This window comes from Alligator sinensis, unplaced genomic scaffold, assembly GCF_000455745.1.
Source record: "Alligator sinensis unplaced genomic scaffold, ASM45574v1 scaffold499_1, whole genome shotgun sequence".
NCBI lineage: Eukaryota > Metazoa > Chordata > Crocodylia > Alligatoridae > Alligator > Alligator sinensis.
Window position 1 is genome coordinate 3207391 of NW_005841864.1, and position 6711 is coordinate 3214101.

The following is a 6711-nucleotide window of genomic DNA, read 5'->3' on the forward strand; positions in this document are numbered from 1 at the left end:
ATCCAGGGTCCAGCAGGGCTGGCAGCAATGCAGGGTCTGGCAGCAGTAAGCCAAACTTGCTGCCAATGACCATGCTCAATGGCCCAACCTCCAGTGCCCTCCAGTAGCCCAGTGGGCAAGACAGAAAGCCTCTACACGCTATATGTCTGACACCTCTGATCTATAAGGTACACATCTTCCTGCCTTCTACCTGATTTCACACTAACAACTAACTATGTCTATCAGGTGCTGTTGCCATTGAACAAATGATATCACAAATATAGGCAGCATAATACCAACCAATATACCTAGCCTCTTCTTACAAAAGTCAAGTGTCAACGGCTAGAACCTCTGCCTGAAGAAGGGTGTTTGTATTTGAAAGCTTGCAAGGAAGAATTTTTATAACTATTTTAGCTGGTCTACTAAAATATATTAGATTTACCCAAAAAACCTTGTCCAACTACTAGAACCAGAGATACAGTATACTAACAATGTATTGACAAAAATGTCTCACTGAAAAAAAATATAGCAAAACTGGCATCTTTTGAGGATGCTAAAAGAACACTGGAAAAAAGAAAGAACATTGCTATTATTAAAACCATGTTTGTTGATGCATGTAGAAAATGTTCTCATACCTCTTCCATACATACTCCTTTACATGAACTCCATGCCTGGAATTTGAGTTCATTAGCTCAATCCAACCTTTAATTAAAATTGCCTGTGCTAGTGCAGTTCCCCTGAAAACAAAGGAAACAACCCATTGTACTGCTACCTTCCTACAGTGTGAAAGCAAATGACAACGGGTCCAATCAGTAATCCCCTAGTGAGTTATACAATGTACAAATCCAGAGCTATCAGGCTCACAATTTACTGTACAGCACACTCAGGAAATCTAAATAAAAATATTAACTGTAGAGCCAGTAGGTTGATATCATCAGGGTGTGATCACTTGGGGTAATTTTTAAAACGGTATCGTGCTTAGCCACAAATAAAGGACTACCTCATGTAGTTCTAATCTTGTTGCTGATCTTGCCCTTGTTCTCTCTCATTAAACATAATGTTAAAAAAACAGCACATAGTATATTTCCAATGATGATATTTGTTACCATTCCTCCTCCGTCCTTATCTCAGCTGTGATGCATCAAAATTGCTAGACCTGATGATAATTCAGCCATAATGATTTTTTCCTGGCATTCCAATTTGATTTTAAAAAAAAAATACCCATAGTATCTAAATGACTCTTTTCATCACCACCAGTATCATTGATCAAGGCAATGACCTCCCTATATGAGGAGTCTAGTTTCATTGATTAGAATTTCCTGTTCAATCCCAATTCAGCTGGCAGTAATATTAACAGCACATAGATCTTATTGTCACTCCACAAGTAGTTGGATATGTATTTACATTGCAAATCTGTTCTGATTTCATGTGGGATATGAGTGTGATTGAAAAGTAATTATATACATCAGGGTTTATTTCAGCATCAGTTGCTGCCTCTTTCCACCGCTGTCAGACAGCAAGCCCATACAGATTCACTTCCTGTAGTGATTAAAAGCTGATGATATTATTAAGGTTAGAACTGGGCTACACCTGACTCCAAGTGAATTTTGTTATAATTGCATCCAGAATAAATGTGTAAGCACATACCAAAGGAGGAATACAATGGCAGCATATGAACTACTTCTGGCCAGTCTTCAAGAATCCCAAACCAGTGGTTGCAGCCTTACTACTTGTATTCAGAGTTAACCCCTATGTTGTTGAGTGAATGTTAAGTAATAGCCCAAATTGGGCCTCACCAAGCAATAAACAGGGAGATGCACAGTGCAATTCAAAGTTCCCATGTCTAACCTTGTTTTGAATGATACTAACAAAAGAAGATAGCAAGGGCAATCATTCTGGGGCCAGGAAAGTAACTATTTTAGGTCAGACACTTCAGCATTGCATACTAATGATTAACAATAAGCCCTGGCATCCCTCTGTCATTTTAGCTTACTCATGCGAGGGCTCTTCAGCTGGCAAGAAAGAGGAAAGAAAATATTACAGTCAAAACAAAGCCTTCCCCTGTGGTGCCTTTTTCTTCAGATATGTTTTTTAGTTAAAACATTACATATTTAAGATACTTATCTTATCTTTAAGTCACTTATTCAAACTATACAGTCAATGCTTTTCACTTCTTTTTAGTGGTATGAACTGAACCCCAACTTAAAATGGTAGACCTCAACTCTTCTGAGCAGTGGGACAGCAGCTGCCAACAGCTGATACCACTGACTTTACATTTTTTCACTCTTTCTTTATTCAGCACTACAAATTACCCTAGTGTAAGCAGATTAACTTGTTTATTTCAGAAATATCAGATGTTACATTTCTGTATGTGGAATGAGTTTGAGAGACACTGATAGCAACAGTCAAGGATACATGATCCTTTAAGTTTAAACCTAATGACTGGTATTTCTAACCACTGTGCTAATTGAATCCAAACATTTTATTTAAATGTTGTTAAAAAATAATTATGTGTGCTCTTCATGTAATGGAATATATTTCAGTATTTTGTGTAATTTAGCTTCAAAAATATGCTTTTCTGGAGTCCCCATACTCTTGATAATTTACTGCATTTTAATACATTGTAAGCTGCTGACCTAATTAAATCATTCAAAATGTGAAGCTTTAAGATTTTACACGTTCATACCATGCTGGTGTCAAACCTGCTTTATAGTTCACCGGATACTCAGTATACCTTACTCCTCCTCACAGTTTTATGGAACAAGATCTTGTGTAGTAACAGAGATCGTGTAAGAACCAACATAGAAATGTCTCCTGAGCTATGGAAAGAACACAGATGTGTTTTTCCATGCTGTCAGCATATATGTATGCATGACAGAAGTATACAGTTCACCTTTGTAGACAAGCAGGCTACAAGAGAATACATCTTTGAATCCTTAAATGTAGTTTCAGCTGAATGCACAGTAGACACTTTCATACAGATTAGATCTACTATTATCCAAAAATAGGACCAAAATCTATTATAAAAATATAGCACTTTAAGGTAAGAAAATATCTTTCATGCAAATAATGCACTATATAAAAAGCCATATGAAATAAAGAGTACCATATTTAAGGCGCTTGCTTAAAAAACTAAAAACTGTATATTTAGCTTTAATTAATGATGCTTGCAGTTTTTAGCAAATTTTTATTTTGGTGGGAGCAGCACAGTCTCCCTGTTGGTTGGTGGGGTGATAAAGCATGCATTGTGCATTCTTCTGAATTTCAGATCTGATTCTCTATTGCTCGGCCATAATTCTAGTTATAATGTCAAAATATTCACAAAAGAATCTCTGTGTTTATGTTCATAGCTTCATCTGAGGTGCTTCAATTCTCACTACAGTCCCTTTGTAATCTGAGATGAAGGCCTTTGATATGCTGCAGAATCAGGACCTGACCCTAGTTCGACCTTCAGATAGAGGACCAAAGAGGGGACCTGGGTAGAAGAGATAATTATGTTTTATTACTGTCTTGCTGCTAAAACTGAACTAATACCCCTTTTTCCGAAAAATGAGATCTTGGAAAACCACAAATTTCTGCCCTCTTCCCTTCACTTCTTTCTTTCTGTCAAGCAGAAATAAGGCACACTAATGGGAAAAGACCTACGGTACTAATCCGTTCATCTGTGCAACTTGCTGAGAGGTCTCACATACCCTGGAAAAAAGAGAGGTAGACAAGGCGCGAGGAAAGTGCAGTACACGAGCCCTAGGTTTTGGTGTGCCGCTAAATGCTAGAGGAGTTTTCTATTCTTTACTTGACTTGATAACGGTTTTATGGTTGGATGGAGACTGAAAAAAGAAAGTTACTTAACAGTAACTGGAGTACTTTAAGATGTGTTGACCACTTATCCATTCTCATATGTAGAAGCAAATTTTTTTACATCAGCATTACCTATACAGGCTGCCCCAGCCCCTCCACTTAAGCCTGCTCCCCAACATCAAGGGGATATAGGGTGAAGAATATCCCACACTCATCATTTGTCTCTTAAAATTAGCATTTCAGAAGCAAATTCCAAGGAAGAGCAAAAGGAGACCAGGGTTCAAATGTGTGGGTGAACAACATCTCTCAAAGATTCCCAGGTATTGACAAGTACCTTTCTTTTCAAGTTCAAAACCAGAAGCCACCAGACACACCAAGAAAACTGTAATCTATAGTCAGTTGCTTAGAAACCACCCAATTTGCTCTGAGAATACTCATGCTACCCACATCCCCAACACGATAAATGCCTTTACCACAACCTCTCTGAGGAGCCTGTTCCAGTTCTTTACTACCATCCTAGCGAGAAAGTTTTTCCTAATATCCCACGTAAGCTTTCCTTGCAGCAACTTGAGACCATTGCTCCTTGTTCTGTCATCTGCCACCACTAAGAACAGTCCAGCTCCATCCTCTTTGGAACCTCCCTTCAGGTAGTTGAAGGCTGCTATTAAATGCCCACTGTCTTGTCTTCTCCAGAATAAATAAGCTCAGTTCCCTCAGCCTCTCCTCACAATTCCTGTTCCCTAGTCCTCTAACCATTTTCACTGCCCTTTGCTGGACTCTCTCCAATTTGTCCATGGCCTTTCTGTAGTGGAGCCCCAAAACTGGACACAGTACTCCAGATGTGGCCTCACCAGTACAGAATAGAGCAGAAAAATCACTTCCTTTGATCTGCTGGCAATGTTCCTACTAATGCAGCCCAGTATGCTGTTAACCTTCTTTGTAACAAAGGCACACTGCTGGCTCATTCAGCTTATTGTCCACTGCAACTCCCAGGTCCTTTTCTGCAGAGCTGCTGCTTAACCAGTCAGCCCTCAACATGGGATTGTTCCATCCTAACTGCAAGATTTTGCACTTGTCCGTATTGAACCTCATGAAATTTCTTTTGGTCCAATCCTCCAATTTGTCTAGGTCTCTCTGAAACTGAGCCCTATCCTCCAGCACATCTACTCCTCCCCCCAACTTTGTGTCATCCACAAACTTGCTGAGGGTGCACTCCATCCCATCTTCCAGGTCACTGATGAAAATATTGAACAACATCTCTTGTTATCTGCATCTCCAATTGCAGTTTGGCCTTCCTGATTTTATCTCTGCACGCCCAAGAAATACTCTTATACTCCTCCCTAGTAATTTTTCCAAGGTTCTGCTTTTTGTAAGCTTCCTTACAATAGATCATATCTTTGAACAAGCCACACAAATACCCCACAACACCACCACAAAAAGAAAACCCCTACTGAACACATTCCCCTGTGTGGATATTATGAGAATAATCATCCATGCCATCCGACACTAGAACTTATAAGAAGGATCAAAGTTTATACTTTGAGAGGAAAAAGTCCTAACTCCCTTACTTCTTGCCTTCAAGCAATACCAAAACTTGGCCCAACTCATCACCAGAAGCAGACTCCAAACAACAGTCTCCAAATGGGATACTTGCCTGCCTTAATCACAGAGACACCAGAGAAGGTAGCTGCAAAGGTAACTGGAGCCCTTTTGGAGTGTGCTAAAACCATGAAAGTAGGGTCCCACCATAGCTACTTTCTGCATGAAGGTTAGGAAAGAGCTCTCTTTGGGCCTAACTTTAGAACAGCCCATAGACAATAACCTGGAATGTTGAATCAATGCCAGCTGATGAAAATGGACACCAGGAGGAGGTGGTCCTTGGGGAACTGTGCCAGCCCAATGACTTTGTGCTGGGGTATGAGAAGACTCAAGGGACTTGCCCAGCAGGAACATGCACAGTTTTATCTCATGCTCCTTCCGCAGCCTGGCCTTCAGTGACTGCCAAATGTTGCACTTGTTGGGCACATGAAATTGCTAAGGCAATACAAACACCTCGTGTGCAAATCAGATGTGCAAATCAGCCCCTCACAAGAGGAAGAGATGTGAAAACTGGTAATTTGGGAGAAGGCATCATAATATTACTAAGCAGAAAGGTGCCCTCTACCAGATCATGGCTAAGAAGGTAATAAAAATGAAGAAATAAAATGCTTAGCATAATCCAGCTCAAACACCAGCAGACTGGAAAATGGTGGTGCTATGTGGATAATGTGTGTGTGGGGAGGGGGGGAAGGGGGGGGGAGGAAGGTGGTGAGATGACTCCAGACAGTCCCTTGAAATAAATAGGCTTCAGTCTCCCAAAGCTTAGGTTTCTGGAGAAAAGAAAATAAGGGAAGATAATGAAAGGAAGAGAAACCAAAGGGCAACAACAAAAAGTGAAAGTAGTAGTCACTGCAAGTCTGATCATATCTACCTGATGAGAAGTTGCTTTGACATCCAGGCAACTGCAAGAAAATGAAGACTAAGAATGTATGTTCTGCTGTTTATTCCTTTGGCATGGGGTGAGAAGCCTGACGGGATCAGCTGGAAAAGGTACTGCTAAGCTAAAAAAGTATATAGTTAAAAGGCTCACAAATGGGAATGTGTACATGGAGAACTGCACGAAGGATAACAAAGGTTTTAAAATCCCAATACTGGCCTGTTTCTAAGGTTTTGCTACATCGTATGCTGGCAAAATGCAAGTGGCAAAAGGTTGCCTCCTCTGGTAGGCAAGATGATGGGGTCAGGTGCCAAAATCATTTTGCCCAACAGGTGGTATATTTGTGATACTTTACATAGTCAAGTGGAAGACAGCGTGGCTTTTGGCTGCAAAAACAGATGCTCTGGCATGTCCCTACTGTACTGATAAATATTGAGACAAGCTCTGGTACAGCAGGA

At 40.3% G+C, this 6711-nt stretch overlaps 1 protein-coding gene across 12 annotated transcripts in view; it reads right to left on the minus strand.

Annotated features, from left to right (window-relative positions):
• COL19A1 (collagen type XIX alpha 1 chain) overlaps positions 1–6711 on the minus strand; it is a 402210-nt gene that overhangs the window by 260610 nt on the left and 134889 nt on the right. The window lies entirely within an intron of this gene.